General features: G+C 43.9%; 1 pseudogene; it reads left to right on the top strand.

Moving 5' to 3' along the window:
- Positions 1–324: 324 nt before the first annotated feature.
- On the top strand, positions 325–1,073 carry LOC101828680 (annotated as a pseudogene).
- The last annotated feature ends 19,720 nt before the right edge of the window (positions 1,074–20,793 follow it).

The raw sequence follows: 20,793 nt of genomic DNA, 5'->3' as shown, positions 1-20,793 counted from the left end.
GGCCAGCCTGGTCTACAGAGCGAGTTCTAGGACAGCCAGGGCAGTTACACAGAGAAGCCCCATCTCAAAAACAAACAAACAAAAAACCAGCAATGTGTACTTTTATTTATTAATGCTGTCATGTGACATGCTTGAAAGACAAGGATTAAAAGCAGCATGTGGTCCTCAAAGATCTGAGTAAGCCATTTAGATAGAAAGTTACCTGTGTCCAAGTAAAGTCTGTATGTCAATCAAATTGGTAAAAACAAACAAACCAGATATAATTAATGCTTACGATGAAATGATAACCTCTTTTACATAGTGTCAGTGGTTGACTGTGTCAAGATGAAGCTGAACATCTCTTTCCCAGCACCCACTGTTGGAAACTCATTGGATTGGACGATGAATGCAAGCTTCGTTCTTTCTGTGAGAAGCCATGACCACAGAAGTACCTGCTGATGCTTTGAGTGAAGATGGAAGGGGTATGTGTCTAAGTCAGTGGTGGGAATGACAAACAAGGTTTTGACTCACCGCAGAGTGCTCCTGCTTTTGAGTCAGGGGCATTCCTGTTATAGACCAAAGAGAACTGGAAAGAGAAAGCTCAGGTCTGGCTGAGGATGCATTGTGGGTGCCAATCTAATCAGAGTGTTCTCAACTTGGCTATTGTGTAAAAAAAAAAAAAAAAAAAGGAGGGGGGACGGATATTCCTGGACTGACAGATACTACTGTGCCTTGGCAATTGGTGCCAAAAAGAGCTATCAGAATCTGAAAGCTTTTCAATTTCTCTAAAGAAGATGGCATCCACCAATATGTAGTCAGAAAGCCCTTAAACAAAGAAGGTAGGAAGTCCAGGACCAGAGCACCCAAGATCCAGCATCCTGTTACTCCATATGTCCTGCAACACAAATGTCATTGTATTGCCCTGAAGAAACAACGCACTAAGAAAAACAAGGAGGAGGCTGCAGAATATGCTAAACTTCTGGCCAAGAGAATGAAGGAAGCCAAAGAAAAATGCTAGGAACAGATTGCCAAGAGACGTAGGCTGTCCTCGCTGACAGCGTTCTACTTCTAAGTCTGAGTTCAATCAAAAATAAGTCTTTAAGTGTAACAAGGGTACTCTGGGATCAGCAAGAGGGCTCATGGGGTAAAGGCACCTGCTGCCAAGCCTGACAATCTGAGTTCAATCCCTGAGACCCACATGGTAGGAGAGAATTAACTCCTGCACATTGTCCTTTGACCTCCACACTTGATCTCCCCACCCCATTCATACATACGTCTTGAAGGCTATCAAGAATGTTCCCTCCATTTGCTTTTTTATTTTGATTTGTTTGAGACAGGGATTTATGTAGCCTGAACCGGTCTCACACTTGCTGCATAACTGAGACTGGCCTTGAACTCCTGATCATCCTGCTTCTATCTCCCAGATGCTGAATTTACAAGCCCCCATCTTGGCCAGTCCCTCACTTTGCTTTGTATTTTTAATACATTTCTACATGACTATTTGTAGCTGTAGGAGCTTCATATGCTCCCTGAGGCCCGGTCCTGCTGGTGTATTCACCTGGAGTGAAGACCAAAGACCTACCTACTCAGCTTCTGGACCAAACCATCTCACACTATGGTCCCTTATCCACACTACAGTTCATGTTCAGGCCTCACCTGTCTCCAGCTGTCTCGGCAACACCCAGACAGAGGCCACTCATGTCTCCACCTGATGACAGTTTACCAGCAGTCATTAACATTTATCAATCAGATTTTATTTTCTTCCCTTAACATCTTCAAATGCAGGAAATCTCCTTGTAAACCCCAGAGTGAGTCAGAAGTCTTCTCTGATCAGCAGGGACCATCCCATGTCCTCAAGAGAACCACTGTAGCTAGTTTTCTGCTCATCCTTCCAGAATCATTTTCAAGATGCACTTTAGACTAATGGAGTCTTGGTACACACATGCATAATTTATAGAGCTGCTAGATAAAGGGGACTAATCTCTGGGAATTGGCTGATCACATCTGCACCTTACAAGACTCTGCAATATTTTAGCACTGGCCACTCTCTGGTGGCCCTTCTCCTCTCCTCTGAGGTCAGCTGTCACTTACTTTTCTCCTCTCATCTCTCTGGGTTCATGGAATACAGATACCATGGACCAGTGACTTATCCCATTGGTGGTGACAAATGTTCCAACAGGAGCAACTTAAAGAGGGAAGGAAGGAAGGAAGGGGAGGAGGGAGGGAGGAAGGGAGGGAAGAAGGAAGGAAGGAAAGGTTAGCTTTGATCATGGTTTGAGGGGTTGTAATTCATGGCAGGGAAGGCATGTTGGTAAAGAGAGAGGGCACATGTGTCCACAGTAGAAAGCAGAGAGAGAGAGAGAGAGAGAGAGAGAGAGAGAGAGAGAGAGAGAGAGAGAGAGAGATGAATACTTTCAGCCTTCTTATTGAGCCTGTGGGATGGTGCTGCCCACTTAGGGTGGGTGTTGCCTGCTCATTAACTTCTCTGGAAACATCCTCATGGACACATCTCTATATTTTAAATGCAGTCAGGTTGACAATGAAGGTTAGCAATCATACCACGCTGTTCTTTTCTTGGATTTACAAAGCCACATCTGAGTTAAGCCTGAGAGAACATAAAAGGTTCCTGGAAGTCCAGCTTAGGATAAAGCAAATTCTAGCTTTGCTCCAAGTGGGGTCACTACCCAAGCAGATTGTGGGCACTATTCCTATTTCTATGACTTTAGAACTACATCTGGCCAAATAAACACCTTCCACTCATTCATCACTAATAGTAATATTCACTTACCTCCATTAGTAACAGTAGGGGCTGTTGCTGCATAGGTGTCAGAAGAAAGTTCTAGAAGGTCTATGTAAGGTATAGATGGAAGCTGTGAGGAAGATGGTGGAGCATCTGCTATCCAACAAACTCCTGGGGTTTGTCTGAGTGTTTGTGCTCAGAAGAACCAAAGGGAGACACTATGGATACCATTGCACTAAGGGAGGTACTATAGACACTATAGGCACTATAGACACCATAGACACTATTGTACTAAGGGAGGCACTATAGACCTATAGGCACTATTGCACTAAGAGAGGCACTATAGACACTATAAGCACTAAGTGCATTAAGGGAGGCACTATAGGCACTATGAGAGTGTTTTGGGGGTTCTAGGGTACATAGCACATTCTATTAGTCTGCTTTTAACTGCTGGAACAAAATACCTGATAAACAACTTAACCAGCCATCCTGGTGATGCAGCTCTGTAATTCCAGCCACCTAGGAGGCTGGGGCAGGGGGGTGACAAGTACAAGGATATCCTGGGATACATAAAAAGGCCTTATCTCAAAATAAAATGTAAAAGAAGGGATAGAGATATATCTCAGTGGTGCGTGCTTGACCATCATGTTTGAGGCCTTAGGTTCAGCCCTCTGTACTGGAAACAAAACAAAACAGACTGCAAAGGAGGCCAGGTTCTTACTTTGGTGGCTTGGCTTTATTGGCTTGAGAGAGAGAGAGAGAGAGAGAGAGAGAGAGAGAGAGAGAGAGAGAGAGAGAGTGAACATTCTGACAGAGAGCATGTGGTTGGGCAGAACTACTTATCTCTCAGTGGCTAGGAAGGAGAGAGGAAGAGGGGCAGAGGAGAGAAGGAGAGGGGAGGAAAGACAAGGAGAATGGTGGTTTGAATGAAAACAGCCTTCATAGGCTCATTTGTTAAATTAATTAATTAAAAAAATATATGCATTGGTGTTTTGCCTGCATATTTCTGTAACAGTGTTAGATCACCTGACACTGGAGTTACAGACAGTTGTGAGCTGTCATGTGGGTGCTGGGAATTGAACCCAGGCCCTCTGGAAGAATAGTCAGTGTTTTTAACTGCTTAGCCATCTCTCCAGTCCCTAGGCTCATTTATTTAAATGTTTGTCCCCACTCAGAGGAAAGGATTAGGGTGTGTGGCTTTGTTGGAGAAGGTGTGCCACTGAGGACAGACTTGGAAGTTTCAAAGGCCCAAGCCCAGCCATGTCTGCTCTGTCTGCTTCCAACTCACAATGTGAGCTCTCAGCTACTGATCTAGTGCCATGCCTGCTGCCATGCTCCCTGGCGTGATTATAATGGAATCACCCTCTGAATGTGTAAGCAAGCCCCCAATTTAATGTTTCCTTCTGTAAGTTGTCTTGGCTATTGATGGGAGACGTCATTCTGTAAATCTGTTTTTCTTCTTGGTTGATGAATAAAACACTGTTGGCCAATAGGGAAGCAAGATATGCAGGTCTAGGAGATGAGGAGGATTCTGGGAAGTGTAGGCATAGTCAGTCATCATGTAGGATGCCAGAGGAGTAACATGTCTCTGGACATTTCTCCGGTAAGATAAGACGACTTGGAAATACTTGGACATAGAAATGGGTTAGTAATTGCTGTCTTGCTCCTCCACCCTCCAGTAGAGAGGTGAGTTCCAGGGGCTCTTCTAGCCCACCTTTCTCCTTTCAAGTCCCCTGACCTGCGGCTGCCAGACCCTTCCTGCCACCGAATCCCCCAGAGGGACCTGGACATAGAACAAAGCAGCCAGCATCATTGGTCACCATTCCTGTCTTGCCCCTTCACGTTCCGTAGAGGGAGACCCCACCTATACCTACTGGAAGAAGAGATGGGAAGATGACAGTATAAGAACACATTCAACAACAGAAAGAATTATATGACACCACCAGAGTCTAGGGATTCTACACCAGCAAGACCTAAACATCCTAATGCAGATGAAGCAGAAGAGAATGGCCTTAAAAACAACTTCATTAAAATGATAGAGCCTCTCAAAGAGGATATGAGAAAATCCCTTAAGGAAGTGGAAGAAAAAACAAACCAAAAAATGCAAGAAATCAACAAATGTCTTAAAGAAAGCAAGGAAAGCCAAGAAAAAACAATCAAACAGATGAAGGAAACAATCCCAACAGTTCAAGACCTGAAAGCTGAAATAGAGACAATAAAGAAAACACAAACTGAGGGAGTGCTGGAAATAGAAAAGCTGGGTAAATGATCAGGAACTACAGATGCAAGCATAAACAACAGAATACAAGAGATGGAAGAGAGAATCTCAGGTGCTGAAGACACGCTAGAGGAAATAGATTCATCAGCCAAAGAAAATCAAATCTTAAATCTAACAAATCCTTAACACAACATATCCAGGAAATATGGGACACCATGAAAAGACCAAACCTAAGAATAATAGGTATAGAAGAAGGTGAAGAAGCCCAGATCAAAGGTGCAGAAAACATATTCAGCAAAATCATAGAAGAAAACTTTCCCAAACTGAAGATGGGAAACAAAAAAACAAAAACAAAAACAAAAAACAAAAAAAAGAGTCTCCTTGCCACATAATAATCAAAACACCAAACACACAGAATAAAGAAAGAATATTAAGAACAGCAAAGGAAAAAGGCCAAGTAACATATAAAGGCAAACCTATCAGAATTAAACCTGACTTCTCCATGGAAACTCTGAGAGCCAGAAGGTCCTAGACAGATGTTCTGCAAACACTAAGAGACCACGGATGCCAGCCTAGACTACTATATCCAGCAAAACTCTCAATCACTATAGATGGAGAAAACAAGATATTTACGATAAAATCAGATTTACACAGTATATATCCACAAATCTAGCTCTGCAGAAAGTTCTGGAAGGAAAACTCCAACCCAAGGAAATTAACTACACTCACAAAAACATGGACAATAGATAATCTTACTTTTCTAAAAGCCAGAAATAGGGGAAAAACTCACACACAATACCACCACCAAAGACAAATCCAAGACAAACAAGAATCAACAATCAATGGTCATAAATATCCTTCAATACCAATGGTATTAACTCACCTATAAAAAGACACAGGCTAACAGAATGGATATGAAGGTAGACAGAATCCATCCTTTTGCTGCATACAAGAAACACATCTCGCCTTCAAAGACAGACATTACCTCAGAGTCAAGGGTTAGGAAAGGATTTTCCAATCAAATGTTCCTAAGAAACAAGCTGGTGTAAGCTATCCTAATATCTAACAAATTAGACTTCAAACTGAAATTAATCAAAAGAGATGAAGAATGTCATTTCAGATTCATCACAGGAAAAATCCATCAAGATGAAATCTCAATTCTGAGCATCTATGCACCAAATGCAAAGGTGCCTACATTCGTAAAAGAAATATTACTAAAATTCAAATCACACATTAAACCCCACACACTTAGAATGGGAGACTTCAACACCCCACTCTCACCACTGCACATGACTACCAGACAGAAACTTAACAAAGAAACAAAGGAACTAACAGAAGTTATGACCCAATTAAATTTAACAGACATCTATAGAACATTCCATCAAAACACAAAAGAATATACCTTCTTCTCAGTGCCACATGGAACCTTCTCTAAAATCAACCACATACTCCGTAATAAAGCAAACCTCAACAGATACAAAAAAAATTGGAGGTCAGGCGGTGGTGGCACATACCTTTAATCCAAGCACTCAGGAGCCAGAGGCAGTTCGAGACCAGTGTGGTTTACAAGAGCTACTTCCATGACAGCCTCCAAAGCCACAGAGAAACCCTGTATCGAAACACCTTAACCCCCTGTATCTTATCGGATCGGCATGGCTTAAAATCAGAATTCAGCAACAACACAAATTGCAGAAATAGAAGCAGTCATCAAAAGTTTCCCAACCAAAAAAATCCGAGGGCCAGATGGTTTCAGTGTAGAATTCTACCAGAAATTCAAAGAAGAGCTAATATCAAATACTCCTCAAATTGTTCCACACGATAGAAGCAGAAGGATAATTGTCAAACTCTTTTTATGAGGCTACAATTACCTTGGTACTCAAACCATACAAAGACACAACTAAGACAGAGAACTACAGACCAGTCTCCCTCATGAACATTGATGCAAAAATACTCAATAAAATACTGGCAAATCAAATCCAAGAACACATCAGAAAAACCATACACCACAATCAAGTAGGCTTCATCCCAGGGACGCAGGGATGGTTCAGATATGAAAATCCATCAATGTAATCCACCATATAAACAATCTGAAAAAGAAAAACCACAAGATCATCTCACTAGATACTGAAAAAGCCTTCAACAAAATTCAATACCCCTTCATGATAAAGGTCTTGGAGAGATCAGGGATAACAGGGACATACCTAAACATACTAAAGGCAATATACAGCAAACTGACAGTCAACATCAAACTAAATGGAGAGAAACTCAACACGATTCCTCTAAAATCAGGAACAAGACAAGGCTGTCTACTCTCTCCATATCTCTTCAATATTGTACTTGAAGTTCTTGCTAGAGCAATAAGACAACAAAAGGAGATCAAGGGGATACAAACTGGAAAGGTAGAAGTAAAACTTTATTTGTAGACGATATGATAGTTTACATAAGTGACCCGAAGAATTCTACCAGGGAACTCCTACAGTTGATAAACACCTTCAGCAAAGTGGCAGGATACAAGATTAACTCAAAAAAAAAAAAACCAAACCAGTAGCCCTACTATATACTATATATAGACAATAAAGAGACTGAGAAAGAAATCAGAGAAACATCACCCTTTACAATAGCCACAAACAACATAAAATATCTTGAGGTAATTCTAACCAAACAGGTGAAAGACCTGTATGACAAGAACTTTGAGTTACTAAAGAAAGAAATTTGGAGGCTGGAGAGATGGCTCAGCGGTTAAGAGCACTGGCTGCTCTTCCAGAGGTCCTGAGTTCACAGCCATCTGTAATGAGGTCTGGTGCCCTCTTCTAGTGCTCAAGCATACATACAGGGAAAATACTATATACATAATAAATAAATAAATTTTAAAAAGAAAGAAATTAAAGAAGATACCAGAAAATTGAAAGATCCCCCATGCTCTTGTATAGGTAGGATCAACATAGTAAAAACGGCAATTTTACCAAAAGCAATCTACAGATTCAATGCAATCCCTATCAAAATCTCAGCACAATTCTTCACAGACCTTGAAAGGACACTGCTCAACTTTATATGGAAAAACAAAAGACCCAGGATAGCCAAAACAACCTTGTACAATAAAGGAACTTCAAGTGGCATCACCATCCCTGACTTTAAGCTCTGCTACAGAGCTATAGTAATGAAAACAGCTTGATACTGGTACAAAAACAGACAGGTAGACCAATAGAATTGAATTGAACACCCTGATATCAACCCACACACCTATGAACACCTGATCTTTGACAAAGAAGCTAAAACTATACAATGTAAAAAAGAAAGCATATTCAACAAATGGTGCTGGCATAGTTCTTCTTCTTCTTCTTCTTCTTCTTCTTCTTCTTCTTCTTCTTCTTCTTCTTCTTCTTCTTCTTCTTCTTCTTCTCCTCCTCCTCCTCCTCCTCCTCCTCCCCCCTTCCTCTTCTTCATAATCGTCTTTGTCCTCTTCCTTTCCTAATCACCAGTGCTTTCTGCAGAACTGTATGGACAGGAGATAGGTGAATGATGAGGAAACCACCCAGGTAGCAATGTTTAGGCCAGATCTGCTAACCAGTGAGTCCAGGAGATTCTCTGCCTCCCAGTGCTGGGATCACAAACCTACACCACCACTTGGTCATTTTTGTTTGTTTGTTTAAATATGGGTGATTGGGACTGAACTTTGATACTCAGGCTTGAATGCCAAGCAGTTTATAGACTGAGCCAGCCTTCCTACCCCTCTTAGGTGTTTCTCGGTCTAAATGAGTTGATAAGAGAGCATGAAACATTAAGACCCTGAGACTAGTAGAAGGTGGTGGGTGGAAGGTGGTGGAGGGTGGTAGTGGGTGGAGGGTAGAGGGTGGAGGGTGGTGGGTGGAGGGTGGTGGTGGTTGGTGAGTGGAGGGTGGTGGTTGGTGGGTGGTGGGTGGTGGAGGGTGGTGGTGGTTGGTGAGTGGAGGGTGGTGGGTGGTGGGTGGTGGAGGGTGGTGGTGGTTGGTGAGTGGAGGGTGGTGGGTGGTGGGTAGTGGGTGGAGGGTGGTGGTGGTTGGTGAGTGGAGGGTGGTGTGTGGAGGGTGGTGGGTGGTGGGTAGTGGGTGGAGGGTGGTGGTGGTTGGTGAGTGGAGGGTGGTGGGTGGTGGGTGGTGGGTGGTGGAGGGTGGTGGTGGTTGGTGAGTGGAGGGTGGTGGTTGGTGGGTGGTGGGTGGTGGAGGGTGGTGGTGGTTGGTGAGTGGAGGGTGGTGGGTGGTGGGTAGTGGGTGGAGGGTGGTGGTGGTTGGTGAGTGGAGGGTGGTGTGTGGAGGGTGGTGGGTGGTGGGTAGTGGGTGGAGGGTGGTGGTGGTTGGTGAGTGGAGGGTGGTGTGTGGAGGGTGGTGGGTGGTGGGTAGTGGGTGGAGGGTGGTGGTGGTTGGTGAGTGGAGGGTGGTGGGTGGTGGGTAGTGGGTGGAGGGTGGTGGTGGTTGGTGAGTGGAGGGTGGTGTGTGGAGGGTGGTGGGTGGTGGGTGGTGGAGGGTGGTGGTGGTTGGTGAGTGGAGGGTGGTGGGTGGTGGGTGGTGGGTGGAGGGTAGTGGTGGAATGGGTGGAGGGGGTGGGCAGAAGACCTAGCTCCTGCTCCTCTATCACTGTGGTGTAGCCCTGCTTCATCAGTCACATGGCCAGAACTTGCTTCTACTTCTATTCAATTCTGAACCCACCATCTCTTTTAAATTTAAGGGAAACTCAAAAAGAACGTAGTTTTCTTGATGACTCTGAGAAAATGGAGATTGGGGAGGGAATTGAAGCAATAAAACCTCAACCCCCATTTTAGATTTGCAATTGAGCTGAGACTCTAAGCACCCCCAGAGCATTGCTTTAAAAGGAAAAAAAAAGAGGTTATGTGTAAGAAACAAAGACTGAATTTGCATTTGAATGTGGTGCCAATCATCCTTCATTAGGGGGAACACATCGCTGCACCATTAGTGAAGGGAGCTTTGCTCATTAGTTTTGTAGATTCAAGGCATTATTCTAAGGGATGCTCAGACTGTGAGGATGCATCAGTGACCACCGTGTTTCTCCCCAGAGACAGGGGCTGCTCCAGGGAGTGACTGTGTTTTCTGTCCCCTCCCTTCCTTGTTCACTCACACATTCCTCCAGGATCCTCTGTTGAATCCCCCTGGGACTGCAGGATGTTAAAGGGATGAATGAATAATAGAAACTTCTAGATTAGGACACTACTTGGGAGAAAACTATGGCTCCAAGTAGACAGAAACACAAACCAAATCATCCTAGGAGGGGAGAGAAAGACTGCTTTCTGCACTCCAGTCACTGAAGTGGAAGACTCTGGATGGGTGGAAAGATGGAGACGCACAGCAAGGTCACCATGTTGGGCCAGCTCATCAGATTAGAAATTCAAAGAGGGAATCTCTGCCAGAAAGACTGGACAACCGGAGCAGCTATAACATTGGATTGGAAGGAAGGTTACAGAGAACCAGATGGGTGTGAAAGTTTCCAGGTTTGGGGCTCAAGAGGAACGTTGGTGTAGATTGTCAATGCCATAGATCCATAGACAGACACAGGCCCACGTGATGGGGTGAGCTGACTCTCTTCTTGTGGGTTTCAGAGGAAGCAGGGAGGTTCTATGCATGTGATAATGATATGCCTCCCCAGTGAGAAATCACTATCTGTACTCAGGAAGAACAAGGAGAAAGCTCTTTATGGAAAAGCTGCTCAGCTGATGTGGCACTCTATGGCCCTAGAGTGGGAGACTTTACTAACTTGCATTCCACATACCCTGACATTCTTAGCTCTCTTCTAGAGTCCGGCCTCAGGTTACTCCTTGAACAATTTAAACAGAGACAGGAGACTGCAAGTCTGTCCACTCGGGCACATGGGAGATTTACACAACAAAGATGCTACCAGGAACATTTCTTAGTATAGCAGTGTTGTTCTTTTTGAATAGTTGTTAACCAGGTCCGTCTTGTCAACCTGGTAGAATAGTGTTTTTCCTGACAAGAGCACAGGGAACTTAATGATGCTTGTGACCCTGCACTGCCCCCTTGAGCTGCCTGTTTTTAGGAGATGGGCCTAATGGCTGGTTTTAAGTCAGTGCTGCCTCCTTTGTTGTGGGAAAAGATCCTAATGACTGGTCAACCCTGGTGAACAAACATTTACACCCTAGCATCCTACATTTCCACTTATTTGTTACAAGCCTGGTTATCTTTGGGGGTAGTTTGGAGGCAGAGCTCCTTCAGCTAAATTCCATTTGTGTGATTTAATGTCAACTAAGCAAATCTACTAGCAAATCATTTGTGAAATCAATTCTATTGCTTTGCGTTTCTTTGGCATCAATTGAAGAGTGACATATAGCAGAGGAATGCAGTCAGGCTGTTTTTTTAATCAGCCAATGAAGGCAGGGAGGGAAGAGCATCTAGAAAAACAAGTTACTTTAGCTTTGGGACCCAAATTACTGTGGTTTCAGGAGTTGTCACTTTAACCAAAATGGCGGAGCGTTACAAGATGGTGTGATTATGGTTAATAAGGTGTTATTAGTGTCTAGCAAACAACTGTGCCCAAGCTACCTGATTTAGCTTAATGGAAGAAACATTTATTTTGACTTTATGATTTTAGAATTTCAGGCAATTAAAATAGTAAGCCATGGTGGCCATGGGGACGTGAAGCAGAAGCTGTTCGTATTTCCAAGAACCAGGAAGCAGAGAGAGCACTGAAATCAGGGTGCAGGCTGTGCCCTTGAAGGGCTAGCCCTGAGTGGCTTATCTCAAAGGTCACATCTCTCAAAGAGTCCACTGCCTCCCAAAGTGGCACCACTATCTGGGGAACAAATGTTCAAACAGGAACCCTTGGTGGGCATTTCAATTCGTAGTCACTGGGATTACTGCAAACCAAGTATGGACCCTTTTATTTTATTGCATGCTGACTTTCTAATCACAACCCTTAGATGACAGCTAATGAATAGGTGGTCCATCATCCCAAAGGAGCCTTGTCCTAGTTAGAAAACAGCAATTGTAGATACAGAGAGAGACACAGAGGGATGACAATGGACAGAGATACAGAGAGAAGGCAGGTCCCACGAAGGCCGAGGACTGGAGCAACACATTCATGACCAAGAGAAGATTTCTTGGAAATTCTGAAACTATAAAGAGGCAAGCAAAGATCCCTGTACAGACTCTGCGGGTGCTGGAAAGAGTTTGGCTGGGTCAATGCTTCAGACAGCTTGTACCAACCCTCCAACCCTTGCCTTTGTTTTTTAAAGCGATTCTGTTTATGGCACTCAGAGCAGCCCTCACATGCCTGTGCACGTAATAGAGCGACAAGGGCAGGTGGCAGGCTTGGAAATTGGTCTGAGGTGGGTGAGCCACTAAGGCAAAATGAAACTATCAAACACTCAAACAGGACCCAGAAGTCGGTTTCTCCTGGAGTTTCGGGTGGCTTCCACCAGGGGGCAGAGCGGGACCTCTGAGCACAAAAAGAAAGTATGACAAACTGCCAACAAGTTAATTCCCAAGCTAACCACCCCTCAAACACTACCCTACCTCACTCCAGCCCACCCTATCCCTCAAACACTACGACACTCCCACTCCACCCTACCCTACCCTCAAAAATCACTACACCCGACCCCATCCCCAACACATCCCTACCTCCAGTCTACCTTTAAAAAAGTTCCCATTCATACCCTGCGTCCCTAAACACCACCATTCCCCACTAGGGGGAGTAGAGGGCAAAGAGACTCCCCCAGCGCCTGAGGAAAGAAGAAACAGGCTCAAAGAGATAGGCATTTAATCTCCAGTTCTCTCCACTCTGTCATGCATACTATAGGGGACAGGCCATCTGCTTTTCCTTCAAACAGATCTTGAATTCACTCTCAATTCAGCAGTATTCTGGTGGGAAGCAATTAACTTTTGTTTTATAGGAATACATCTGAGATGACTGCCCAGAACTCATGCTTTCCTGCCATTGCTTCACGGCCTCACGCCCCCGACCATAGTGGACCTCAGCGTTTTGACAGGAAGGACTGGAAATACAGACAGGAGTGTGATCCCGTGAGTCCCTTCTGGGGCTGAACTTGTGCAGCTTCGCAGTTGTTCAGCTCCTTTGGATTCTTTGCTGTACCCCAGAACCCAGCCCACACTCATTCTAACACCCTGCTCTCTTCAGAGGGGTTAGAGATAGTTCCCAGGACTTGCAAAAAGTACAAAATTTTTAAAAATCGGAATTAATATGAATTAAAATTTCCGTGGGTAGAGAAGTGTTACATGCACCACTTCACGTTATCAGGGCAAACTTAACACATAAAAAAAAAGGTGGATGTGGTGAGGCATACCTGTCATCTCAGCAATCAGACAGCCCAATTAGGAGGACCAGGATTTTGAGTCTAGCCTGGGCTAAACACAAAGACCCTGTGTCAAAAATAAAACAAAACATAAAATAAAAGTGAAACAAACCCCAAATGCACAAAACAAAATCCTCCAAGGACTATTAGAGGCCAGAAAAAGGCTATGTGCAGATTCTCGGCAAAAAAAGCCCTGGCTGGCTACAGAAATGAACTAAAAATAACACCCAATAAGCTGGTGTAGGCATGAAGGAAAGATGGGTAGGGAGAGAGGCAAGCTGCATGGCAATGGAGAGAACACGCTTTCAAGTGGCTAGCGGCAGGCAGAGAGGGGCAGCCCTGCTACGCGTAGTTGCGCACTGATGGCCAGTTAAAGCCAAGAACGCTTTCTTCAGTGTAAGGGCGCTCACATCAGACGCAGCTTCCCAAAGAGCACACATTCCTAACCCTTCAGTATCTAGCACAGGGATGCCGCCCGGCTGTTTGCAAAGGTCCAGGCAGAAGTTTGGAATGGGCCAGTTGCCGAGCAGTAGGCACACCTTACTAGTGGGGGCAGGGGCAGCACCGTTTTTCTGATGTGCAAGTAAATGCTCACAGCCTACTGAGCAGTCACTTTGTGTTTGCTGGTCTGGCAGGAGAAAATAGTACCTCATTGTAGTTTTAACTTAATTGTACGTGGGATGGGGCCTTTTCTCCTGTCTATAAGTTGTCTGTATTTCCTTTCCTGACAGCCACCTTCCCAATATCTTTACATCACAGCTCCTTAAACTGCCCATCATATAACTGAATAATTTGGCAACAGTGAATGGTTTCTAAACGTGTGGTTATCAAAAGTCGGCCCAGAGTCCCACGTGCAGGGAACTGAGGTGTCTCTGGAAGTGACATCGCATGGCTTCACTGCAGCCTTGATTTCGAACACACCCCATGCCACTCCACACTGCCTGTGCCCTCAGGCCACACCGTGCAAATGAGTGATACTGGTGCATCTGAGGAACTGCAGAAAATTTTGCTATAAATCCCCAGTTTTCTGCTCTTACATACAGAAACACAGTGACTCAATTATAGTACTCAACAAGTGACAAATCAGCACACCTTTTGAATTACACTGTGCTAAAATACTTGATTTTATAAATTGTTTTGAGTTGCTGACCCATACAGGAGCCAGAGTGATGGCTCAGTGTTTAAGAGTGTTTGCTGTTCTTTCAGAAGTTCCAAATTTTGTTCCTAGCACCCACATTAGGTAGCTCACAACTGCCTGTAACACCAGATCTGCTGAGGCCTTCTGGCCTCTATGGGCACCTGTATATGTAACACACACACACACACACACACACACACACACACACACTAATAAAACACCATCCACCGATCAACTAAAATTTACTAAAGATACTCTACATCCTGAAGTATCAAATACTTAGCCAAGATTTAAATTTTTGAATGTTTTTTGCAGCACTGGGGATTGAACCTAGGGTCTCAACACACACTAGGTGAGTGCTCCGCCATTGAACTATATCCCCAGTCCAAGACTTAGCTCTTTAAGTAAAAACAGCAAGACCATCCATTTCACTGATATGCAAATTTACTTTAATTTTTAGTAAATGTTAGGATTATATGCACACCAAAGAAGTATTCCAAAATAAATTCCTCCATAATTTAGTATCGGTAAATGTCTCGCTTGGGTAATTATTTTACATATCTATATACGCAGAGTCATATAGTGAACACTCAGCCAAGCAAGTGATGGTTGAGGGCTCAGCCCGAAGCAAGACATTGGTGCCATTCCCTCTGAGGCTCAGGGAACACTGTAGAAGAGGGAGCAGAGGTATGGAAGAATGGAAAGATGGGGTGAGGGGCTGGGGAATGCCATCCTCTAGATCCGCAGGAGCTTGGTAACTACAAACTCATACTTCAGTTCCTTACACCCAGGCCACTCAAGGCTGGCTCTTTCAACAATCAATTGTGGCTGACAAGGGGCTCTACTCCTTAATGCTGAGCTATTGGCTCTTGGTAGATTCTGTGATACAGGGGGCCATTAGCTTTAGTTGTGTGACCACTACTGTGCCTGCTGGGCTCCAAGGGATATCTCCAAACCCATGGTCACACAGATGGCCCTAGCTGGAAATTCAGTGGGTCACAAAACAAAATGAACATACAGGAACATGAGAAAAAGACTTGTAGAGAACAGGGGAGGTAAGTGGGTATTGGGGAGATCACAGAGGGTGGCCTGAGAGTGGTCACTGTGCATTAGGTTCATGTGTGAGATCATCAAAGAAAAATTTAATTAATAAAAAAGTGCTCAGGGGTGAGGAGTGGAGAAGGATTAAGAAGCCCTGCTCAACACTGATCATGTCTCCTGTTATTTGACCCTTTCTTTTTCTTATCTGGCTGCATTATTACTCAGTTTCTCTGACAAGTTTATTTTTGACCTATTTCTTGGGTTCTTTTCTCCTCTCCCCATTTCACTTGGTAGATGCCCACTATTACCTTCACACTTGAATTTGTTCTCTGTCGCGGCGCTCTGAGGATCTCAGGACACACGCAGTGTCAGTTCAGAAATACAAATGAACTGTCCTTGTCTTATTTGGTGCCTTCCGGTTTGAACCTGAGCTGTCCTTGTCTTATCTGGTGCCTTCCGGTTTGAACCTGAGCTGTCCTTGTCTTATTCGGTGCCTTCCGGTTTGAACCCCCTCTTATTCGGTGCCTTCCGGTTTGAACCCGCTCTGTCTTCACACCTTTCTAGCTCTTCAGCTAGAACTCCTGTGGGCTTAGGGTTTTTGGGGCAACAAAGTCTAAGTAGTGTTGGACAGGTCTGTTTTTCAGGTTTGCCGCAGAAATGTATTTGAAAAGAGCTTGCTTTTGTATGTGGGAGGAAGATGAGGGGGAAAAGCACATAGAAACCCGTGGGTGAAGACAGTGTGGTGGTGAGCACCTGTAGCCCCATCGCTGGGAGAGCTGGAGGCAGGAGGATGAGGAATCTGAGCATAGCCTGGGTGACATAGAGAAACCCTATCTCAAAAATCACAATAACAATCCTCCCTCCGCAGCAAAGAATGAGAGCTGAACATTCATTCAGCATTTACAGGTACACAGAAACAATTTTGGAAGACCTCAGACTGCATGCCTATCAGTGGTTAATTGGTGTGTGTCTGTGTGTTATTTAAATTTTATTGAGCTATACATTTTCCCCCCTCCCCTTTCCACTCTCCACTCTCCTCTCCCATTCTGCCCTCTCCCTGACCCCCACACTCCCAATTTACTCAGAAGATCTTGTCTTTTCCCCCTTCCTAGGTGGATCCATGTATGTATCTCTTGGGGTCCTCTTTGTTACCTAAGTTCTCTGAGTTGTGGCCTGTAGACTGGTTGTCCTTTGCTGTATGTCTAATACCCACTTATGAGTGAGTACATATTATATTTGTTTTTCTGGGTCTGGGTTACCTCACTTAGGATGTTCTAAGTTCTAGTTCTGTTTATTTGCCTGCAAATTTCAAGATGTTGTTGTTCTTACCACTGAGTAGTACACCATTGTGTAAGTGTACCACATTTTCCTTATCCATTCTTTGGTTGAGGAACAACTAGGTTGTTTCCAGGTTCTGGCTATTATGAATAATGTTGCTATGAACACAGCTGAGCAAATGTCCTTGTGGTGTGAGTATACCTCCTTTGGGTATATGCCCAAAAGTGGTATTGCTGGGTCTTGAGGTAGATTGATTCCCAATTTTCTGAGAAACTGCCATATTGATTTCCAAAGTGACTGTACAAGTTTGCACTCCCACCATCAATGGAGGAGTATTCGCCTTACACCACATCTTCTCCAGCATAAGTTGTCATCAGAGTTTTTGATCTTATCCATTCTGACAAATGTAAGATGGTATCTCAGAGTTCCTTTGATTTGTACTTCTCTGATGACTAAGGATGTTTAGCATTTCCTTAAGTGTCTTTCAGCCATTTGAGATTCTTCTGTTGAGGGTTCTCTGTTTAGATCTGTAGTGTGTGATATTTTATTTCTTAATTTGTACAGCTCATTCATTTGCAGTGCCCAGATTGGCCCCCAGGGCCTGTGCACAATAGACAAGAGCTCTGACAAGCCCCAGCTGTAGTGCGTGGGAGGTTTGGGACAGATTTTCTGCAGGTCCCCTAGCTCTGTGTGTCCCCTCCATTCTCTCACTCCATACAGAGGTTTTGCCTTTAACAGTACATCTTGGAAGGCCAAGATTGTCAAAGTCATGAGAATCCACCTCTCTTTTTAAAAGACTAAGTGACTTTCTATGGGTAAGCTCAGGGATAAAGCTAACATTTCCTCTACTTGTGGGGAAGGAACACACTTCCCTCTTGATTCGGATTTGGATATATGTTGAGGACAGAGTCTCCAAACAGTTCCTGGATCCCAAGTGTTTTTCTTTTCTTCTTCCTCATTTCTAATATCTGAGACTGTTTTGTAATTTCCTTCGGAAGAAGTTGTGCCAGTGTATGCTGATCCCAAGAATGTGTGAGGTATTTGTTTTGATATTTCCTGTTTAACCTCTGTCAGGCTTTTGAACATGTCACAGTATTTCTTGAGTTCCCAGTGAAGTCAGAAATTATCTAAGCGTTCACGAATCATTTGGGTTTCTTTTCCTGTGACAGACAGTCTCTGATTTCCTGCCAGCTTTGTTTCATTCTTGGGTTGTTGGTTTTTTGTCTTCTTCTTCTTCTTCTTTTTTTTTCTGAGACAGGGTTTCTCTGTGAATTTGGAGGCTGTCCTGGAACTAATTCTTGTAGACCAGGCTGGTCTTGAACTTATAGATATCTGCCTGCCTCTGCCTCCAAGTTCTGGGACTAAAGGTGTGCGCCACCCATGCCCAGCTTGCAAAGATCTTTTTTTTTGTTATGTTTTTTGTTTTTTTTTATTTTCCAGTTTAAATTTAGATAAGAACCGAGGTTGCTTCACAAGTCAGTTCCAGGTCCCTCTCCCATTCCCTCCCCTCCTCCCGTGCCCTCCCCCCAATCCCCCCCCCATTATCCCCTCATTCCCCCAGGGAGGGTGAGGCCCTCCATGGGGGTGTCCATAGTCTGTCATTTCATATAGGGCAGGGCCTAGACCCTTCCCCAAGAGTTCAGGGTGAGAGTGCACCTCACATTGTTCTATGGGAGTCCAAAGTCCGTGTGTATACTTGGGATGGGTACTGATCTGCTGCCCAAGGCTCAATAGATTCCCTAGGCCTCCTCACTGACACACAAATTCAGGGGGTATTGATCAGTCCCATGCTGGATTCCCAGGCTGATGCCTGGGTTTCAAGAGTTAACCTTTGTCTAGTCAGCTGTTTCTGGGGGTTAAACCAGCCCAGTCTTAATCCCTTTGATCACCAGTCCTCCCTCTCTGTTACTGGCTTTCTTGAGTTCAGCTCAGTACTTAACCAAGGGAGTCTGCCTCTTCTTAGATCAGCCGCTAAATGAAGTTTCTGTTTCCCAGACTCTCTGGCCATAGGATTGTAAACTGGCACTCCCCAGATCTATGTCTAAAATCCATATATGAGAGAGTACATGCCATGTTTCTCTTTTTGTGACTGGGTTACCTCACTCAGGATGGTTTCTTCTAGTGTCATCCATTTGCCTGCGAATCTCATGATTCCATTATTTTTTTCTGCTGAATAGTACTCCATTGTGTAGATGTACCACATTTTCTCTATCCACTCTTCGGGTGAGGGACATCTAGGTTGCTTCCAAGTTCTGGCTATTACAAATAAAGCTGCTATGAACATAGTGGAACAGACATCTTTGTTGTATGAATGGGCATCTTTTGGATATATGCCTAAGAGTGGAGTTGCTGGGTCTTGTGGTAGGTTTATTCCCATTTTTCTGAGGAATCTCCATACTGATTTCCAAAGTGGCTGAACCAGTTGGCACTCCCACCAGCAATGGAGGAGTGTTCCCCTTTCACCACATCCTCTCCAGCATAAATTGTCATTGGTGTTTTTGATTTTAGCCGTTCTGACAGGAGTGAGATGGTATCTCAGAGTTGTTTTGATTTGCATTTCCCTGATGGCTAAGGATGTTGAGCACTTTCTCAAGTGCCTCTCAGCCATTTTAGACTCCTCTATTGAAAACTCTCTATTTAGTTCTGCAGCCCACTTTTTAATTGGGTCCTAAGAAAATAAGCTCATAGTTTGATATGGGTATAGTATTTTTTCTTCTTTTGATCTTATTTTGCCCTGTGGATACTTAAAGTTCTCACCTACTGAAATTTATTTGTGTGTGTGCGTGTGTGTTTGTGTATGTGTGGTGTGTATGTGTACATATATGTGAGTGCTTTTGAGGGAAGAGGTCAGAGATTGATGTCGGATGTCTTCCACAGTCACTCTGTACTTCGTTCTTGAAGACACGGTCTCTCATTGGCTAATATGGTCTTTCCAGTTAGACTGGATGGCAGAAAACTTCAGGGATTGTCCTGTCTCCACTTCCTCAGTGCTGGGGTTATATGTGCATGCCTCTATTAAAAATAAAAAGAGTCAGGGATTTAAAATTACATTTCGTATGTGCGCACACATGCATGCTCAAGTATGTGCAAGCATGCACTTTCTATGACATGTACGTGGAGGTTAGAGGATAAATTGCAGGAGCTGGTTGTCTTTTCCAGCATTTGGATTAAACTCACCTCATCAGGCTAGGCAGCAAAGCACCTTTACAAGAGCCATCTCATGAGCCCTGTGCTTGGCTTTTTATATGAGAGCTGTGGGATCTGAGCTCAGGTCCTCATGTTTGGGTGGCAAGAATTTTATTTACTAAAACATTTCTCCAATCTTATTGAAATTTGTTTATCACTTTTTCTCACTTCTCAGATTTGTATCTCTCTCTTTTTTTTAAAAAATACTTTATTTAACTTTATTTATGTGCATTGGTGTGAGGATGCCAGATCCCCTGGAACTGGAATTACAGACAGGTGTGAGCTGCCATGTGGGTGCTGGGAATAGAAACTGGGTCCTCTGGGAGAGCAGCCAGTTCCCTTAACCACTGAGCCATTCTCCAGTCCCTGTATCTTTCTTTAAAACATCTCATTTCCAAGATTTTAAACACTTAACCCTTTGTATGTAGGGACTTAGGTAGATTCTGTTTGACTTTTACCTAGGGCTCACTGTGTAGGTCTTTTTGGCCTTGAGTTTGCTGTGGCTTAAACTGTCTCAGGCTCTGTTATTCTGAGATTACAGGCATGAGACACCCTGCTCTGTGCTTTTTCTTTCTTTGTGAATGACTGCTTTGGTCACCTAAGAGCATCTACTGATAAGTAATTGTTTCCTTGCTGATTTGAATGCTTTCAGATTCTTATACCTATATGGGCAGAAAGTCTTGGCAAGTAAACTCTGAGATACTGACCAGTTCTTCTTCTTCTTCTTCTTCTTCTTCTTCTTCTTCTTCTTCTTCTTCTTCTTCTTCTTCTTCTTCTTCTTCTTCCTCTTCTTCCTGACATTTTTGTCTTTCAGAAGGTAGAGGAAGTGTCTAGAGGAACTATCGCCTTAAGCCAAATTCTGGTTAACCAGATGGAAAAAGATGGTGGGTGGAAGTGAC

The sequence above is a fragment of the Mesocricetus auratus genome, unplaced genomic scaffold (assembly GCF_017639785.1).
Source record: "Mesocricetus auratus isolate SY011 unplaced genomic scaffold, BCM_Maur_2.0 Super-Scaffold_4256, whole genome shotgun sequence".
Classification (NCBI taxonomy): Eukaryota; Metazoa; Chordata; class Mammalia; order Rodentia; family Cricetidae; genus Mesocricetus; species Mesocricetus auratus.
The sequence above is the reverse complement of the archived record's forward strand: the minus strand, read 5'-3'. Positions and strand labels throughout refer to the sequence as shown.